Source organism: Lytechinus variegatus, chromosome 12 (assembly GCF_018143015.1).
Source record: "Lytechinus variegatus isolate NC3 chromosome 12, Lvar_3.0, whole genome shotgun sequence".
Lineage (NCBI taxonomy): Eukaryota > Metazoa > Echinodermata > Echinoidea > Temnopleuroida > Toxopneustidae > Lytechinus > Lytechinus variegatus.
The window spans coordinates 15,610,985-15,629,943 of record NC_054751.1 but is presented as its reverse complement, the minus strand read 5'-3'; the positions used below and the strand labels follow the sequence as shown (position 1 = coordinate 15,629,943).

At 35.6% G+C, this 18,959-nt stretch overlaps 1 protein-coding gene across 5 annotated transcripts in view; it reads left to right on the top strand.

Moving 5' to 3' along the window:
• LOC121425498 (pleckstrin homology domain-containing family A member 1-like) overlaps window positions 1-18,959 on the top strand; it is an 82,525-nt gene that overhangs the window by 48,685 nt on the left and 14,881 nt on the right. The gene's annotated exons all lie outside the window — the stretch shown is intronic.

Below are 18,959 nucleotides of genomic sequence, written 5' to 3'. Positions count from 1 at the left end.
GGTAATAAAAGTATTTTTGGGGTGAAATCTTACTGAAAGCTGGATTGTTCATGGAGAGATCACACCTCTGATGCCTTGATAATTTTTTGTATTACATAAAAAAATAGTGTAATACAATGATAGAAATGTTTTTATAGCCCCCTTAGCTACAGTATAAGCTTATCCGATATTGATCGTACAATATTTTGTATTGAGTTATTAACATATTGCATGGACAACATGGTATAATCAGCTGTTTTCTGTTCTGAATATGCTGAGCACCCGGTTTAAGGCTAAAGGTCCCTTTTTAAAAGACCTTTGAATGAATCAACTGGGAATTGAAGCCATGACCCTCTCTCTGTTCATGACATAGATGCACTACCACTGGGCCTACATCCATCTTAATGATGTCTTTATAAAGCTATTCTGTAATTTACCCAGAGAGGAATATCATGCCTGATGCTGATATTCATAGGTGCTGAAAAAAGGTTAATACAATATTGTGTTGCAAAAACTATTCACCTGTGTTTGAGCTTAAAACTTTACACTGTCTTGCTGAAAACCTAGCTCGTCAGACTTCGGACTTCGTCAGAAAATCATTTTCTAGCTTGAAATTTTTCTGGCAAGGTTTCGAGCAGCATGATAGGGAACTTGATTCTTTTTTAAAGCGTCTTGAGCTTGTTTTTTGTTTGTTTTAGTTTGCGGTTTTGAAAAGCAATTTGGCAACAGCCATAAGTCATTAAAAACACATGAACTATAACTTTGTTTCATAACTGATTTGTAAGTATTGTGTGGGAGAGAAATGGTCCCTTTTCAATCAAATAATTGATTTTTTCAGAACATTGTCTTTCACTTGTATAGAGGTGTGTGAAAGCATAATTGCTCTTGAAATGTTCTAGGTCCGTAAACATGCTTTACTTTCAATATCATTTTTAATTTCCCCATCTCTTGGTTTCTCCACTCCATAACCATTCTCCCAGCAAACGTTAAGTAGGCCGCAGACAGTTAATGTTCGGCAGACACCGATTCGCTGGAAGTTTCATTTTCCATGGCGATTCTTCTTTGAATTCCGCAAGGTCATCAGCCCGTGTCACATGATGGTGGGAGCCAACGGCCACAAGAACAAGAGCAACGAGAAGCAGAAGGAGAAATCGCAGAATGTAATTTTCAATAGAGAAAAGGGAGAAGTTATCTGTGATTAAGTGTCAGTCATGTGTGTCCTTATACCAATAATTTTTCCCCAAGTAAAACAAAGATGCATTGTAAAATGCATTTTGAAAAAACAGCATACACGCATATATGTGATTTTAATGCTCCTTTCCTCAAAGTATATATCAGGATGTGCAAAATATATTGACAATTGGGAATCCAAAATAGTGTTTAATTTTGGGGGGTGGATATTTGTTAGAGTAGATATCCTGATGTATTTATTGCACAGTACTGTAGAAATTTAAACAAAAATATGAGTAGATTGATGTTCAGATTATTATGTGAACATCCATGATGAGCCAAAAGAAAGTATGAAATGTATGGCAAGCAAAAAGATACATGTTTATCAGTGTATTTCATTTTAGCCATTTTCAAACCAATTTAGCTCGAACAAATGTAAGCAGCATTTAAAATATAGTATATAACATCAATATGTAGTCAGTTTAACACTAGCCAACCAGACAGTTCTGGAGCAACAACTCTCCCACTGCTGAACGATACCTTTAACTTGCAATAGCTCACACAGAGCCTCTCTCCAATTGCAATTACACCTGTGTGGAGAGCGGCAACTCAAGATGCCCTCCCAAATGGCATTAACTAGTACAGCGGTAAGATTCTATTACCAGGATTTTAGAAGGACATACGAACTGGTGAAATACCTTGAAATCTGCCTCTTTCAGGGTAACTTAACAGTATAATTCCCTATGAATTCTTATTTAGATTGGAATATGCTTGAGGCTCAAACCAATTAGGGATGCAAACTGTTAAAATTGCTTTGGAATCAATCTTTGAGGGTAACTTGTAATCCTCTATCACCTCCTGCTTGGAAGATTGTTCAGATAAAAACCATTAGGGAACACAACTTGTTGGAAATTTACTTCTTCGAGAGTAACTTAAAAGTAATTCTCTTTCAACCTTTGCTTGAAAGATGGTTGAGGTTCATAAGGAACACAAACGGGTAAAATACCTTGGAAATGTACTTTTTTGAGACTCTTTACTTTCCTCATACTTGGCAGATGGTTATGAATATTCCTGGTAAAATACAGTGAAATTCGCTGTTTTTTTTAAAAGGTAACTTGTAATTCTCTATCATCTCTTGTTTGAAAGGTGATTGTTAGAGGAAATCACATGACTGGCCTTCACTCATCTCAGATACTCTCTCAATTCCTTGATACGTTCATACTGCATCTTGTGCATCTTGCTATGGCCGCTGCTCCTACCTAACCAAAAAAAATGAGGCTGAACAAAATTATGCTGTTATTATTAATTGGATTGCCTTATTATTTTACCCTCAACTTTATTTCTTTTCTTTATTTCTTCCTTTTTTTTCATTTTGGTATTGTATTTTTGTATTTCTTTCCATTAATTTGATAAAATCTATTTTATGTGGCTAGAATTCAGTAAGCCAAATGATATGGTTTGTATTTTTCCTGATTGAAAGAAAGTTTTTAGCAAATTTTTGAATAAAGTTTAATATCATATACATGTATTTATGTTTACTTTACAAAAAAAATGGTTGAAACAAAAATTTTGACGAATCTCTATACATTTGAGTGTAATCTGAATATTTGGAAGGGGGGGGGGGTAGGCATTATGCCAGCCAGGTGACATAATATTTAGAGTGTTGATGAGAGCCTGTGCCGGCAGACTATCAAGAACTCACCATCTATCTTCATATGAAACTGAAATGTGCACTTGAATCAATCAAAAGTCTACCTTCAAGTAATATCAAAATCATATTTGATTGATCTTCCTTTTTAAAAATTATCCAGTGTCCTCTTAGATTCATAACGTTATCTCACGCCTTACAGTTATGTTTCTACCCTTTCATAATTGTGTTCAGTTTTGATAAGGTCCTTTTGACCATGAAATTAGATATCAAATTGCCCAATCAGTTAGACTCAAGTGATCTATGAAATTTTGTAAATGATCATGTATCATTGGTAACCTCATGGGTGACAGTTGTGTCAAATGCTACTTAATTCTTGAAGGATACAGCTCCTTTCTAACGTTTGCTCTATTACAGCACATTGGAATGTAGCTGCTTCCTAGTATCCTTGTCCCAGCGGAAATTGTTGAGGTCCGTCCAAATGAAAGCCGTTTCCTCTTTATCGATGTCCACTCTGTTGGTCTTGCCAGTTGATCCAGACCATTACGTGCAAAGATTTGTACTGTAGATCCCCACTGCAGAGGACATTGCTGATAGCTGACATTTGAAAGTGATTTGCTTGGATTTTATTTGATATTTCCTTGAAGGAACTACTAGCTGTTTCCATGATTGTGCCACCCTCTTGGATAGTTCTGTTGGGAAGTTCTTGTTCTTGAGGATTCATGAAAGATTTTCAAGGTGCTACCTTCAACTGCTTCCTTGCGGATTTTGTTCGAGTTAGCACATCCTTGGGAGGTTTTAGGATATGTAGGCCGATTCTGTAGATCTCCCTCCAATTGACAGATGCCTTGAAAGTGTATCATACATTAATTAAAGATACTTTTGGAAAGAACATTCATGTGCTGTACTGTGATACATGCACTTCATATCAACTGGTGTATTGGTGAGCTGCATGTTTGAAATGTCATTTGATAAGTGCAGGAATTCCTGTTTAGTGTTAACACAAACCTGAGAGATGTTAGAGTATATATGCTTTTGGGATTGCTCACTGATTTAGCTGATATCAAATTTTAGAAGCTTTGGTCCAGTCAAATCTCACGAAATTGATTTTATCTTACATTAAATTGATTTGACTTGTGGTAAACTATAGTATCATTGTTTTATTGTCTTTAGATGATACAGTAGTTGCAGCTTAAGAGAGTAGTTATTGCATATTAAAATGACTATCAAGGTAGAAAAGAAACATGATCTATGCCATGCAAAACCACCATAAAATCACATGGTATGGCTAATATATTCATTTTCTTTTACACTTGAAAAAAAATCATACAGTATGCTAGCATAATCTGCTTAAAAATAATACAATTTATAGAGGTTTCTGATTTAGAAATGATGCAGAAAAAATTAAATAAGGAAGTGATCTACATATTTTTATTTGCCAATGAAAGTTCAGGGCATTTGTATTGTACTTACTGGTAGTTTCTCTCTGAATTAGAATACTGAACTATCTAACAAAAAAAATCATTTTCAACTCTTCAAATCTCTAAAATAGCCCTCTCCCCCCCCCCCCCCGGCAGGGTATGAAATTAACAAAAAAATCCTTGACTTTTTTGAGTTCACAAGCCCAAATTTGCTACATTGTGTTATTGTTAATATTGGACCCTACAGAGATTTTCAGGGGCTCTGTGGAGCGTTGTGGCCCAGTGGATTAGTCGTCGGACATTGAAACAGAGGGTCGCGTGGGTTTGAATCTCAGCCATGGTGTAATTTCCTTCAGCAAGAAACTGATCCACAATTGCTGCACTCAACCCATGTGAGGTAAATGGGTACCGGTAGGAAGTAATTCCTCAAGAAGCTGTGAACGCCTTGCTTAGCCGGGTAATATACATATAGGAGCGCCTTGAGGCCTTGAGCACCTAACAAGGTGGATGTGCGCACTATAATACCCTATATTATTATTTATTTGGGGGTGTGAATTCGCCCCAGCCCCCTGTAATTTTTTCCATGCCCCCCCCCCCATGCATCAATTAAATTTTTAAGTTTTAAGCAGTCATTGGTGCAATTGCAGCACTGCCTTACAATTACCAGATGGATTTTATACATGTAGCCATATATGTATACAGTACAATGTATTTTATTGCGTGTTATTTGCATTAGACTTTACAACATCATAAATGGCTATTAGAATTAGTCAGCTTGCTGAAGATTGTAAACTTCTAAGAAATGATGAAAGGGTATTTTTGGAGAAAAATGTTCGTATTGCGCACTGTCTTTTGATAGCGTGTGAAAACATTGACAAATGAAATTAAAATGGCTAGTTCTAGAATCCTTCTTCATTTTTACATGAAGTGATTATGCTTTGATACACTGGTTAAAAGAGCTGCTGGCAAGTGAAGCAGTGTACTATACTTCAGACATGTGAAGCTAATTATAAATATGTCCTGTAGCAATAATGTTAGGAAATTTGATAATTGTTTCAGTCTATAAATAGAGCTCTGGACATCACTACATGTATACAGGGTGTAAAAAAAAAGAATTGTCCATGTATTATCATAACTTAATTACAAATATAGTTAATGAATATCACTACCCGTATTAGACATCTGAGCTGGTCATTTACAAAACCGTATTGCCCTATAGATTTTCTAATTATCGGGAAGGGATAGGTATATATTGCTTTTAGCATATCCGGCCCGAAGGGCAAGATGAGCTTATGCCGTGGCGTCCGTCCGCAAAATGCTACTTCTTCGCCATTTCAAGTCCGATTTCAATTCTGTTTGCTTTATATGATAGCACTAGGTGGGGAATTCAAAACTTCTACACAGAATTTTGAAATTCATTAAATATGTTAATTTGTGCCCATTTTCAAAGTTCACAAAAAATGCTTCTTCTTTATTGACCGATTTGGAATTTTTTTCTTCCATCTGGTAGAACTTCATGAGGTTCACCATATTTTTACACAGAATTTTGAAATTTTCAGTGGAAAATTATTAATGCTAATTTATGCCAAAATTTATTCAGAAATCACAGAAAATGCCTCTTTATTTGTCGACTGATTTTGATTTTTTTTCTTCCATCTGGTAGAACTTCATGAGGTTCACAAACTTGTACACAGAATTTTGAAATTTTCAGTAGAAAATAATCTATGCTAATTTATGCGAAATTTATTCATAAATCACAGAAAATGCCTCTTCTTTATTTGTTGACAGTTTTGATTTTTTGTCTCGCCTGCGTAGCGGAGCGAGACATCAAATATGAGTCGAATTTGAATAAGGTCAAAGGTCAATGATCTTTCCATGACTGGCACTGTGCTGTGTTGCACACACAATAACTTTCTATAGCTTCGAGGTGGGATCGCCAAATTCATAAGAGAGGCCCATCTCTTGAAGCTGCAGGTCAAGTTCAAATGTGAGCCGAATTGGAATAAGGTCAATGAACTTTCCATGACTTGCACTGTGCTGTGCTGTACACACAATAACTTCCTATATATTCGAGGTAGGATTGCCAAATTCATACAAGAGCTCCATCTTTTGAAGGTGCAGGTCAAGTTCAAATGTGAGTTGAATTTGATTAAGGTCAAAGGTCAATGAACTTTCCATGACTGGCACTGTGCTGTGTTGTACACATCATAATTTTTTATATCTCCGAGGTAGGATTGCCAAATTCATACAAGAGGTCCATCTCTTGAAGCTGCAGGTCAAGTTCAAATGTGAGCCGAATTTGAATAAGGTCAATGAACTTTCCATGACTGGCACTGTGCTGTGCTGTACACACAATAACTTCCTATATATTCGAGGTAGGATTGCCAAATTCATACAAGATCTCCATCTTTTGAAGGTGCAGGTCAAGTTCAAATGTGAGTTGAATTTGAATAAGGTCAAAGGTCACTGAACTTTCCATGACTGGCACTGTGCTGTGTTGTACACTAGGGTCAGTGATTTTCCGTTTCAAAATATGGCCTTTTCTGTTTCAGAAAATCTCAAATTCCGTTTCAGCATGTCAGAAAACGGAAATTCTGTTTCCCCATAGACTTTGTACACATGGAAAAGTGACGATTCCGTGTACACATTGAATAGCAAAATCACAGCGCCTACACTCGCACTGGTCAAAATTTATATCTGCTACTGTACGAACAACACAATAGAATCCGTTCTAATCGAATCTATGCTAGTGCATTTAATAATTTTTCAAACACATTTAGCATGCATACATCCTCACCTTTCACATTATTAGCATTATTTTACGGTGAAATTAAATTTCATCTATAATTTTTGGATTTATTGGACATCGTTATCATCAGACAACGACTTTCGCCAATCCGCCATCTTGGATTTTAAGACCACGATATCGTGCTGTTACATTTTCAAACGTAGAGGGCAGCAACACACGACCGTGCAGTTGAGCGATATGTGTGCATGTGAAGCTCAACCCGGCCGGGTACGGCACGGGGTATGGTACTATCGAGTGCAGAGCTACCAAGTCTCACGCATTATGCGTGAGACTCACGCATTTTTTACTCTTGTTCATCCTCTCAAATCTTTGTCTCACGCAACTATCACAGCCTATCCCCATATACTTTGTACACAATGTCTGTGATCTCACTCAGATTCACAGAAAATCTCACGCATAGCTCGTCTTTGAACTTGGCATCTCTGCGAGTGTGCTGATGTCGAGAGCAGTCACGATGTGTGAATTGTCATGATTATAGCAAAGTGAGATCGTGTATTCTGGGGTTTTGTGGCCATTTAATATTCTCATTTTGTTGTTATTGTGGATAATTTCTGTTGCTATTCTGTGTATTCTGAGGGAAAATACGTTTTCCGTGATTTTCCATTTGAAATGCCACTTTCCGTTACAAAAGGCCTTTTCTGTGAATTCCGTCCGTTTTCCGCGATCGCGGAAAATCACTGTCCCTAGTACACACAATAACTTTCTATAACTTCGAGGTGGGATCGCCAAACTCGTAACAGAGGTCCATCTCTTGAAGGTGCAGGTCAGGTTCGAATGTGAGTTGAATTTTATTAAGGTCAAAGGTCAATGAACTTTCACACTACTTTGTTCCTCTAATGACATGAACTTTATAATTTTATACTTTTTAACACTAACATTTTACTTTAGAACTCAGTACACTCTATACCTGAACCAGATTTTGTTTTTTACTTGTTTATTCTTTAAAAACTGTTGTTTTTTATTTAATGAGCTATAGTTCGTGGCACCATTTATAATATTCACACAAATTTGCCAATGGTACAATAGAAAAGCTGTCGAAGTTTCTTAAATGTTATAGCTTTAACACCATTCTTAGTGTTATCTGATTTTCTAGGGATAAAGTAGGCCTATACCATTAATGCATATGTAAACTGTCAGAACCACGATTCACCCCCTTAACTGCTGACAGCCTCAGAAGTCACATAGCATAGTTTTGACATGCAGTCTCTTCATGACTGCAATATGTAGGCGAGACAACGCTTGGCGTTTGCCTTGTTTTCTTCCATCTGGTAGAGCTGCATGAGGTTCACTAAACTTGTACACAAAATTTTGAAATTTTGTCTGGAAAATTATTTATGCTTATTTATGCAAAATTTATTCATAAATCACAAAAAATATTTTTTCTTCTTCATTTGTTGATCAATTTCAATTTTGTTTGCTTAATATGATAGCTCGAGGTGGTGATACAAAATTTCAACACAGAATTTTGAAATTCATTTAATATGCTAAAAACTCCCCAAAATTATTTATTTGTTAATTGATTTTGATTATTTTTGTTCCATCTGAGAGCTACATGAGGTTTACCAAGTTTCTACACAGAGTTAAGACATTTTGACTAGAAAGTTATTTATGCTTAATTTATATCAAATTTATTCATAGATCACAAAAAAATCTATGTCATTTCTTCATCAATTTCAATTCTATATCCTCAATTTATGTTACCAATATAATTCACTACAGTGTCAACTGGGCTGAAATTAAAATTGTGTTAAATTTCGTTGCAAAATGCCGGATGAGCTCCACATCATTGATGTGCTAGTTTGTTTTGCTCAGTCTCTATGCGTGTGGAGATGACACAAAATATACCATTGTATTTTTCCTGGTCTCACATCCAGGCATTTGGGGATGCATATAAACAGATATGTTTCATAATGATTCGCGCACCAACAATATACCAAATGATAAAGAATGATGGATCTGGGTGCGTATGAATTCATCATAATGGTAAAGTGCAGAGCCTAGACCCTGATATTAGTAATTTAACATGACACAATAGAATTCTATAAGCAATATCACCATTATCATGATTTGGATGATAATAAAAGTACTGACTGGCTATTCTTTTGGGAACATCAAATATATTGCCCTTAAAGACCCATATTGCCCTCGTCTAAAGACTCGGGCCAATATGATTCTTTTGCTGGCAATATGTTTGATGTTTCCCTCAAGGCCAGTCAATATTATATAAATATACCGTGGGAAATAAAACTTAAGATTCTACTTATATAACATGATATGATTATGATACTTATCTCAAGCAAAAGTGAGTACAAATAATTTGAAACGTGAAAGTAAAAACACCCTGTTATTTCAGATACTTAAAATTTATGGAACAGATTATGGATTGGTATGATTTTCTTATAGAAATTTACATGCTGTCTGCCAAATTCCTTTTTGTATCCTCTCTCCAAAGTTTTTTTTAATTACTCATGTGTGAATAAGGTAGCATATAAGCTTTCTCTTGATATGTCATGCACAAGGTGTATTGATTTTAAAACTAATAATTCTTGGTTTCATTTTTATAGGACACAATGTCTATATAAATTGGATAAAGAAATATTACCCTTCCGTGTATGTACAAAACTAATGTAAGACACTCAGAAAGTATTAAACTAATTTGAAGTGTTTGCGGACAATTGATTTTTCAGAATTAATGATCTTTCAGTTTTCCTCCTCACGTGTAATATCGTCGGCTTCCCGCAAGAAGGGACTTAGTGTAACATACACAATTATTGAATATTGAATTAGTACATTGTAGGCAATCCGATGATGCAAAAACTATTTTGAAATTTCAAGTAAAACTCAGAATATCAGCAAATTAAAAGGGGCGCATTAAAATAAAAATGATCATAAAAATTATCCTAAGTCCCTTCTTGCTGGAAATCGAAATTTGCACCTCTGAAGAACAATTTAATTATGGGGGGCAATTATATTTCATCATAAATCATTTTGTATCCATGTTTCCATTGCTCATTATAGTGTCTAGTTTCTGTAATTGTTTTTTCTTTGGAGCACACCAACCCTGTGAAACTTTTTGCTTGTGTGGAAACAAAGTGATGAAATCATACTTCAAAAAGTATGGGCCAGGGACCTGTTGCATAAAGTAAAATGTCTGACATTTTTTTTGTCAGAGTTTTTTTAATGTTTTAAGTGTCAATGACATAAATTTGTTGCCAGTGTTTGTTAATTTTCCAGACCTTTTTTATGACAAAATTAATTTTTTTTTTCATACACCCCTTTTAAGTGGGAGGAAGAGAGTATCATCAAGAGACATAAATGTGTTCCTCTCATTTTCTTTAACAAAACCAACATGGGTGAACTACCCCTTTAAATTTGGATTTTCATTCTTAATTTTAGATGATTATTACTTTCCTTTCAAACTATTCACATGCATCCGTTCAGTGGGATGAAAAGAGTATCATCAAGAATCATTTGGAATCCTTAGTCAAGGTAAGACAGGTCTTGATGTAAGTTGTGCCTGCATCAGCTCGCAACAGATCCAATATTAGCCTGCACTTTCCCCTGCTTTAGCCTGGGTGCGTGGAGTGAGAACTGGACCTGGGGGTGGTTTCATATAAAGACTTAATGTACGACTATCGACCTTTGCTAGGATGCTAAATCAGATTATCAGTCATTAAGATTCCTATCAGCTACAGTCTCTGTAATTTCAAACTTTTTTATATTGCTGTCATCTCACTGGAAAATTCAGTATTTCATTTAGAAATTTCACTTGGTGTTTGTCATTTAGCACAATAAAGAATTACCAGTCAATCCCAAAGTCATGGTAAGTTTAATACAAGTGAATTTATGAAACAGCCCCCGGATACATCATTTGTAGTCTACCTGGAAATTTGCTCACCCATTGGCATGAAAACTATTATTAAAGCAGAGACCTCCCTACAAGCTCACATGCTTCTAAACCTGCAAAGTCATCTGTGAACTGATATAGTTCATCATCTGATGCTCATTGACCGCTGCCAAACTGACTGACTTGATCAAGATATTTTCTGTAAGGTCGGTCTTGCTAGGTGAGGTAAGCAGCCTGGGTCAATCTACCATGATCAGCATCAGTCTATCTTGATCGATATCTCTCTGGTTAACTACCCAAACGTTTTGAACATGTCCAATATTTAAAGGACAAGTCCACCCCAACAAAAACTTGATTTTAATAAAAAGAGAAATATTCAACAAGCATAACACTGAAAATCTCATCAAAATCGGCTGTAAAATAAGAAAGTTTCGCCTCATTTCACAAAACAGTTATATGCACATCTTGGTCGTCACGCAAATGAGGAACTGATGACATCACTCACTCACTATTTCTTTTGTATTTTATTACATGAAATATGAAATATTTTTATTTTCTCGTCATTGTCATGTGAAATGAAGTTTAATTCCTCCCTGAACACGTGGAATTCCATTATTTTAACATTTTGTGCTTCAGGCAAGGAGGTCCTAATCATTAAATTTGTAAAAATTGAAATATTGTATAATTCAAACAATAAAAAACAAAAGAAATAGTGAGTGACATCATTGACTCTCTCATTTGGATGTAACTGGATTTGTTCATATAACTATTTTGTTAAAAATAAGCGAAACTTTGAAATGTCATAACTTTCTTATTTTACATCCGACTTTGATGAAATTTTCAGCATTGTGCTTGTCTGATTTTTCTCTATTGATTCAATCAACATTTTTCTGAGATGGACTTGACCTTTAAATAGGGAGCCAGACCATTCGTGATTACAAGGATCGAGGTAGATTGACCAAGACCAACCATCTTTTTACAGATTGATCAAGCTGAGCAGGTACCCATTTCATCAAGAGTTACTTTGCCAAATTTGCTAGTATGGTAACTACCCTGGAAATGTTGATATTGGTTGGCTGTTTTTGACTTTGGTAGTTACTGTAAGTGAAAAGTTTACCAGAGTTGTAAATCTTATTGAAATGGCCCCAGTTCAGCAGTAGGAACCTAGCAATAACAAACTGTCTCAGCCACTTTTAAGCCATGACTTAAAGCAAGCATCCTGTTTAGTGTGTTCTTCATCCTGGTCGTCTATTTTCTGCAAAGACGAGACAGTCGGGCATCAGGGAAATCCAATGTGGAATCCCATGGACACAGTCTTGACTGTGAGGTCATTCATTGTCATTAGAATTAGACCTTGGTGCTAACTTGACTACAGTAGGCTTGTCAGGTCTTGGTGGTTTCTGAGACCACAAGCATCCTGATACACTCACATCTCAAGGACCTTTCATGAATCCTTGTAGGACAAAGTGTCCTTAAACCTCACTGCACATTCATGTTGGTTCCATTTGCCTTTGTGTCTGTCAACATTGAAAGGACTTTCATATTAAGGCTGTGAGACTGGCAGTGATAATTTTGTGGAGTTCTTGGATCAGAGATATTCTGATGCACTCCCACACTTCAAGACTGACATAGTTGTCGTCAAGAACCCTTGTATAGTCATTTATCTGTAAATTCACAGTACCTTCATACTTGTCATCAACATTTTTTTACCACAATCTTCCTATTTTTCCTGGGTATTTGTGAATTGTTTGTTGGTGGGAGAAACTTGGTGTGAGAGTATTGCCAAACCCCTGGTCAAAAGCTTTTCTGGATTAAAGAAGAGTGGATATCTTATCTTCTCTTTGCTTGTAATTTATATTGCATTAAAGACTTATGTTTTATATTGCATCAAATTGTTATTTTTTCATCATCAAATCTTGAAAATCTGAAAATAATTGATCTACCCTTATAATTGTATTTGGTGTGAAATTCTTTCCTTTGTTAGGATTTCGAAGGACAACCCTCTTGAAATATTTTCTTGTTCTTTCATGTGGTTTCACATCCAATGCATGTTCCATTGTCCTTTCTTCACATTCTTTTCATTGTGGTTTGGTTTTCAATACTTCATCAATTGGAAGTAAGCCCTACATTAATACAGAGATATTCTACTCATTACATGCTATATTTTCCATTTGTTTCTGTATGATCTGGGGGAGGGGCCATTCAGCTAATCTGAAAACACGTTTTATCATGTAATATTGTAATTCCATGCTTTTCTTTGTATATTTTACTCTTTAAAGGGGTACTCCAGGCTGAAAATAATTTGATTTTGACGGATAAAGAAAAATCAAACAAAAAACAGAAAATTTTATCGAAATTAAAAGATGAAGTTGTGGCATTTTAAAGATTTGAATTATTTCGGTGAAAAAGTGGTGTGTATGTCTTCATGAATATTCAATCAGGAAACTGATGATGTCATATCCCCACATGTTCTTTTGTATTATATTATATGAAACTATGTTTATTCAAATAGTCCCCACCAAGAACTAAAACAGCTGGATCAACAATCGATTTAATGCATTAGATATTCTTTGCTGCAACTTATTTTATCATAAGGGAGACATTTTATTCACACTTGTTTGAAAAAAATGAAATAATTATGATTTCATGTAATAACATAAGAAAAAGGAAGGTGGGGATGTGACATTATCAGCTCACCCAATGAATATTCATAACGATGTGCATATATCTGTTTTTTGTTGTTGTTTTTTTACAAAATATTGCTTCATTTTAGAATTCAATAACTTCACTTAACTATTTGTTATCAGGTTTTGGTGATTTTTTTGCATTTTGCTTGGTGAATTTTACTCTATTTATGTAAATATGAATACTTTCAGCCCAGAGTACCCCTTCAAAGTCTTGCAAAACATGTCCAAATGAGCATTATACAGGGGTTTTTAAATTGCCCCCAAATCCAGATCAATATGGGGAAAAGATCCATATACTGAATAAAAAAACTCCAGAAAGATATTCATTTTCTGATACTTTTTGTTGATTTTCTGAGAAAAAAATAACCTATGTCTAATATGGGAGTTTATAGCACCCTGGATGAACTACATGCATGATCACTACATCTTACATGTGATTTCCTTATTAGAATTTTTTTGTTTCTGGCCAGGCATGTTCATATACACCAAATATAGTTGATGCCCCCCCCCCCCTCCTCGATACTATGTGTTACAGTGGACAAATTTTCTGGCATGTTAAAGATTAAATGAACATTGCAATAATTCTTTAATCTCGGGATGTGCATGTGCTTGTGTTGTTTGCATGGACCATATATTTATAGAACTTTGAATTTCCTGCTTTTAAAGTTCACAATAATTTACTTATCTCAGTTTTAAGAGTAATAGGGTTTTGTTTTATGAGTGTGATTAATTTGAATACATGATGATATGAATTCTTTGCCCACAAAAAATATGAAAAAGGTTTGTAAGATTTTTACACCAGTGGCCATTCTTTAAAATGTGTATTGTTTTATGAAGGGAAGAATATAAACATCATTCATTGACATTTTTCATGTACATTTATCACAAAAATCCTGGTCTATTGCTGTATTTAGTTATGCAAGCCATCTTTGAGCTCAGGGGGGGGGGGTATTCTGAACAGTCTCGTAAGTTTCCACTTAAATATCCTTTTAAGTTACCCATTTAATGGAGCGCTAATGTATCTCCAAATTTATATTCTGAAAACTCTATTAGCGCTCAATTAAGTCCCTTTAGGCCACTCCCCTACTGAGCCGAATTAACCAATCAAATGCGCTCTTACAACGTAACTCTTTCTCCTAGCGCGCAGTGTCTCTTCACTTTGCTGCCTTGCAGCGCAGCGCCCGGCTGCTGCAGGTGCACTGCACCACGATCTTGATACAAAGAATTTTTGCTGAAAAATAATGCTTAAGCATATTTGCATCGGAGATTAGAGGTTCGTTATGTTGTTGAAATTAACTGTTGTCTTTTCCCTTTCTCTCTCATTTATTGTACCTTTGTGCTTTTCTCTTTTTTTTGAACGCGTTCTGATTTTCACAACCCCCTATCCATTGAATCCATTTGTAGCTTTCTTTTTCTTTTTTTTTACAATATTTTATTTGCCTCTGTCTCGGGGACATGATGGGGGGGGGTCTTCTTTAACTTAATTCCTACTTATTCTAAAAACTACATACTTTTCATTTATATGAGAAATCTTCTCCAACAACATTTGAATAAACATATTTTAAAAATCAAACAAGCATAATTTCAAAAAAGCCGAAATTTTATTGAAATTTGATGTACAAACGTTATGACATAGGTTTTTATAGGTGGAGAAAACGATGGCATCACTTCACTATTTTTTTCTTTTGTATTTTATTCTATATTCGTTTAAATACTAAAGGGGTCTATGCTTATTTTTCATTGTCAGAAACAAGGTTTAATTCACTCCTGCACATTGCTGCATCTGCCGTGATTTGGCAATTTCATTATTGTCAAAAAAAAGTGTGCAAAAACAAAATAGTTTATGATGCTAATAATAAAAGAAAATATAGAAAAATAATAATATTTCTGTCTCCCTTTTCCCCCTTTTCTAATTTATTTATTACCAAATATAGTCCCTAGGCCTTATTCCTTGTTTTACTTGTTTCTATACACCACCTTTTCCCCCTTTATTCTATTCCCTTTTTAGCTCTCTCCTTTATTCTCTTCCTTCCTCCTAGTATTAAACCGATTTGATGATATTTATACGAAATGGAAGCAACATTTAGCAAGATATGGTGAGACTTAATGGACATCTTATCACCATTATCTTTCCCCACTGGAAAGTCCGTTAATTGAGCGCTATGAGACTTTTCAGAATACCAAAAGTCTCGTAACTACTCAATTAAGTCTTCGCGCGGTCATAACGCGTAGTATTGCAAGTGCGCGCAACGCAACCCTGCCAAATAAGGAAAGGGGCACTTAAGTGACTTTTCAGAATACCAAAATGCTAATTTAGCGCTAATTGACCGCTAATTGAGCTTTCAGAATACCGCCCCAGGTGTTATATTTTAACCAGTAACATTTTATTCCTCACCCTTTTCTTTTTTATGACACACTACAATAGACCCACCCAGGTCTTCCCTTCCCTTGGCTTTTATAAAGTTTGAAAAGCCACAAATTCTCTTAAATTCTCACAATTCCAGGTACCAAACTGCTCATGACCAAGTGAGCTTTTTCACCCCTTGCCTGCATAAAGAAAGAGACGGAAAATGTATCCCTAGATTTCTTTCTATGGCAACCGCAATCCCTAATGACGCAAATTTCAGTTTCTTCCAACCAAGAGAGATTGTGAGTCACAATCCGAAGGTTTTTCATCCAAAAACTTTGTAAGAACAGGGTTCCCAGTCCAGGGAAATTAGGGAAAAATCAGGGAATTTTGATTGGCCCAAAACTCGAAAGCACAGTCAGTTATACTCCTTTCATAAACCCAATTACTATGAATTAGGCGGCTAATAGCAGCATAATTTGGTCGTAAAATTGGTGGAGGACAAGAGTTATCCGCATTACTCTGATGCTGCTATTATCCGCATAATAGCAGCATCGGGATAAGATTTTGAGTTTATGAACGCATTTCCAAATAATGCGGATAATTGCCGTGGTGTGGTCACAAGGTCACCCTTTTCCAACACAACCGCATCGGAGGGGGTGTGTCCAGTTGTCATGGCGATTATCCGCCTGTTTCAGGACGGGCGCTCGTAAAAATAATGCGGCTTATTTTTGGAGTTTATGAACGCAATTTTTATTGAATTATCCGCATTACTCTTAGGCGGCTAATTGGAGGATAGGTTTATGAAAAGGGTATTAGACTGTTACATGTAAATTTTGTTGCATATCAAAACAACATCCATTGAATGACTACATGTTGTTAGGGTGGTTATGGTGCCTGTGTAATAGTACTGTATAGTTTAACATTATTGTTTTTATACTGAAAATACATGTAATTCACTGAAACAACTTAGAAAACATGCAAAATTGGGAATGGGTTTAAATAATTATCAGGGAATTTTCAAACATCAGGGAAAAATCAGGGATTTTTTTTTTTAAAGCTGGGAACCCTGGAGAAGCAAACAAAATATGTTGGGTGGCCAAGGGAGACATTTGTGAGAGCCCCACTCCACCAATGAGAGTTTGGTTTAAATCATGATTTCTACCCTTGCCTTTATAATACCTCAAGTATGGTATGGTATCAGGAGTACTCATGGGGGCTGCTCAACTTTCGGTAAACTCTGTTCAGGATGTTACCATCGTAGTATATGCGAAAATGATTATTGGATAACTTCAGAATATTTGATGAGTTGCCAAACATTGCATATATTTTTGCTCAGTCGGGTAGTATTCAACTGTGTAATAGATTGTCATTTCATGGTGAAAAATAAATGTTTCTCAAGATAGCTAATTTCTACAATTTGATTCATTTGAATGAATTTACATGTATATTTTAACGCCACAGAAATTAGGTACCTTGTCAAAAGTCTGTCTTTTAGCAGAGGCCCCAATGTAAAGTTACTTTACATCTTTTCATAACGGCTTTTCAGCATTCTCCATTATGTTGTCTAAATGATGCAATGTGCTTAATGCTGAAAGGCATTTTCAGGTTCTCTGCAGAAGAGCTTTTTCTTTTACTTCAGACAAAGTGTCTAAAATTTTATTCTTAGCATCACGGTCAGAATCATTCACATGTAGGGGTGGATCCAGGGGCCGATTGCACGAAAGGGTCTTTGCAAGGACCGTCTTTCGTGTCGCCCATCTTTTATGATGCGCCATGTGAAACGCATTTTAAATAAATCATCTGCAAACATATTTCTTTCGTCCGTAAAAATAAACAAAATATTTGTTTATAAAATGATGTGATATATCATGAAATTGAATAAAATCTGATTTAAAAGCAAGGTAACAAATTATATTTTTCATCATAAATTTCAGAAACACCCCGCTTATAGTGTATCATAAAAGATGGGCGACACGAAAGACGGTCCTTAGAAAGACCCTTTCGTGCAATCGGCCCCGGAATTACATTAAAAATTTCAATCTAGTAGATTTGAAAAACGATCTTTTCTTCAATGTAATTTTGGATTGGTCTACATTGTCCTGTCTTGATGTACAATATATTGATGTCAGATGTAAAGCAATAAAAATGTGTGTGTTTTAAAATGTAATTGGACATATTTCTTAATCTTGATGAAAATAGTACCGAATGTTGCTTCCATTTTCCAGTTCTTTTTTTGTTCATGCATTGTGGTAATGACGGTTGACCATTTTTTTCTCCTCTTTTTATATTTTGCTCTTTTTGTTACCAATCACATGGGCTCCTCTTTGCTTTCTTTTTCTTCATAATTGGCTTGAATCAGATTGAAATATTTTTACTTATTTCTTTCTTGTTTATTTGCTTATATACATGTATTTTATGAATGAAAATCAATGGTTTGTTGATCTTGCCAGTCTGCATGCCCTTCTGAAAATATACATCACAATTTAGGTTGTCACCACTGTCTAAAGGGGGTTTCAGACCACCTCGAAGTTCGGAAGTTCCAGGTATTTTCTGATCTGGAAATTTACCCCGATCAGAAAAAACCAGGTATTTTGGTAATGTGAAAGCAAACTACGCGTAATTTCTCCGAAAGAAAATACCCGCTAAATAGTAGGTACTTGGCGAAATTACGAGAACTTTCACGGGGATTTTTCCAAGGTCGCAGGTATTTTGGCAATGTGAAAGCAATTTACGGGAACTTTTGGCCCAGCGTGATGGGTGGCTACTGAGCTAGTGATTTTGAATCTTGCGCCTCGCTTGCATATCAGACCTTACTGCGCAAGCTCGTAACTTCAGGAACTTATCCCAAAAGGCATGTTTCAGGGCGGTGTGAATGCAAGAATAATTGATGGGTATTTTTAAGCCTAAAAAAAGTTCTCGTAAATTAATGGGGATTCTCATGATCGAGGTGGTTTGAAACACATTTAAGTGGTAGAAATTTTGTCACTGGACACCACAAAAAATTGAAATAACAGATACTTGAATTAAATTTGGAAACAAGCATTCAAC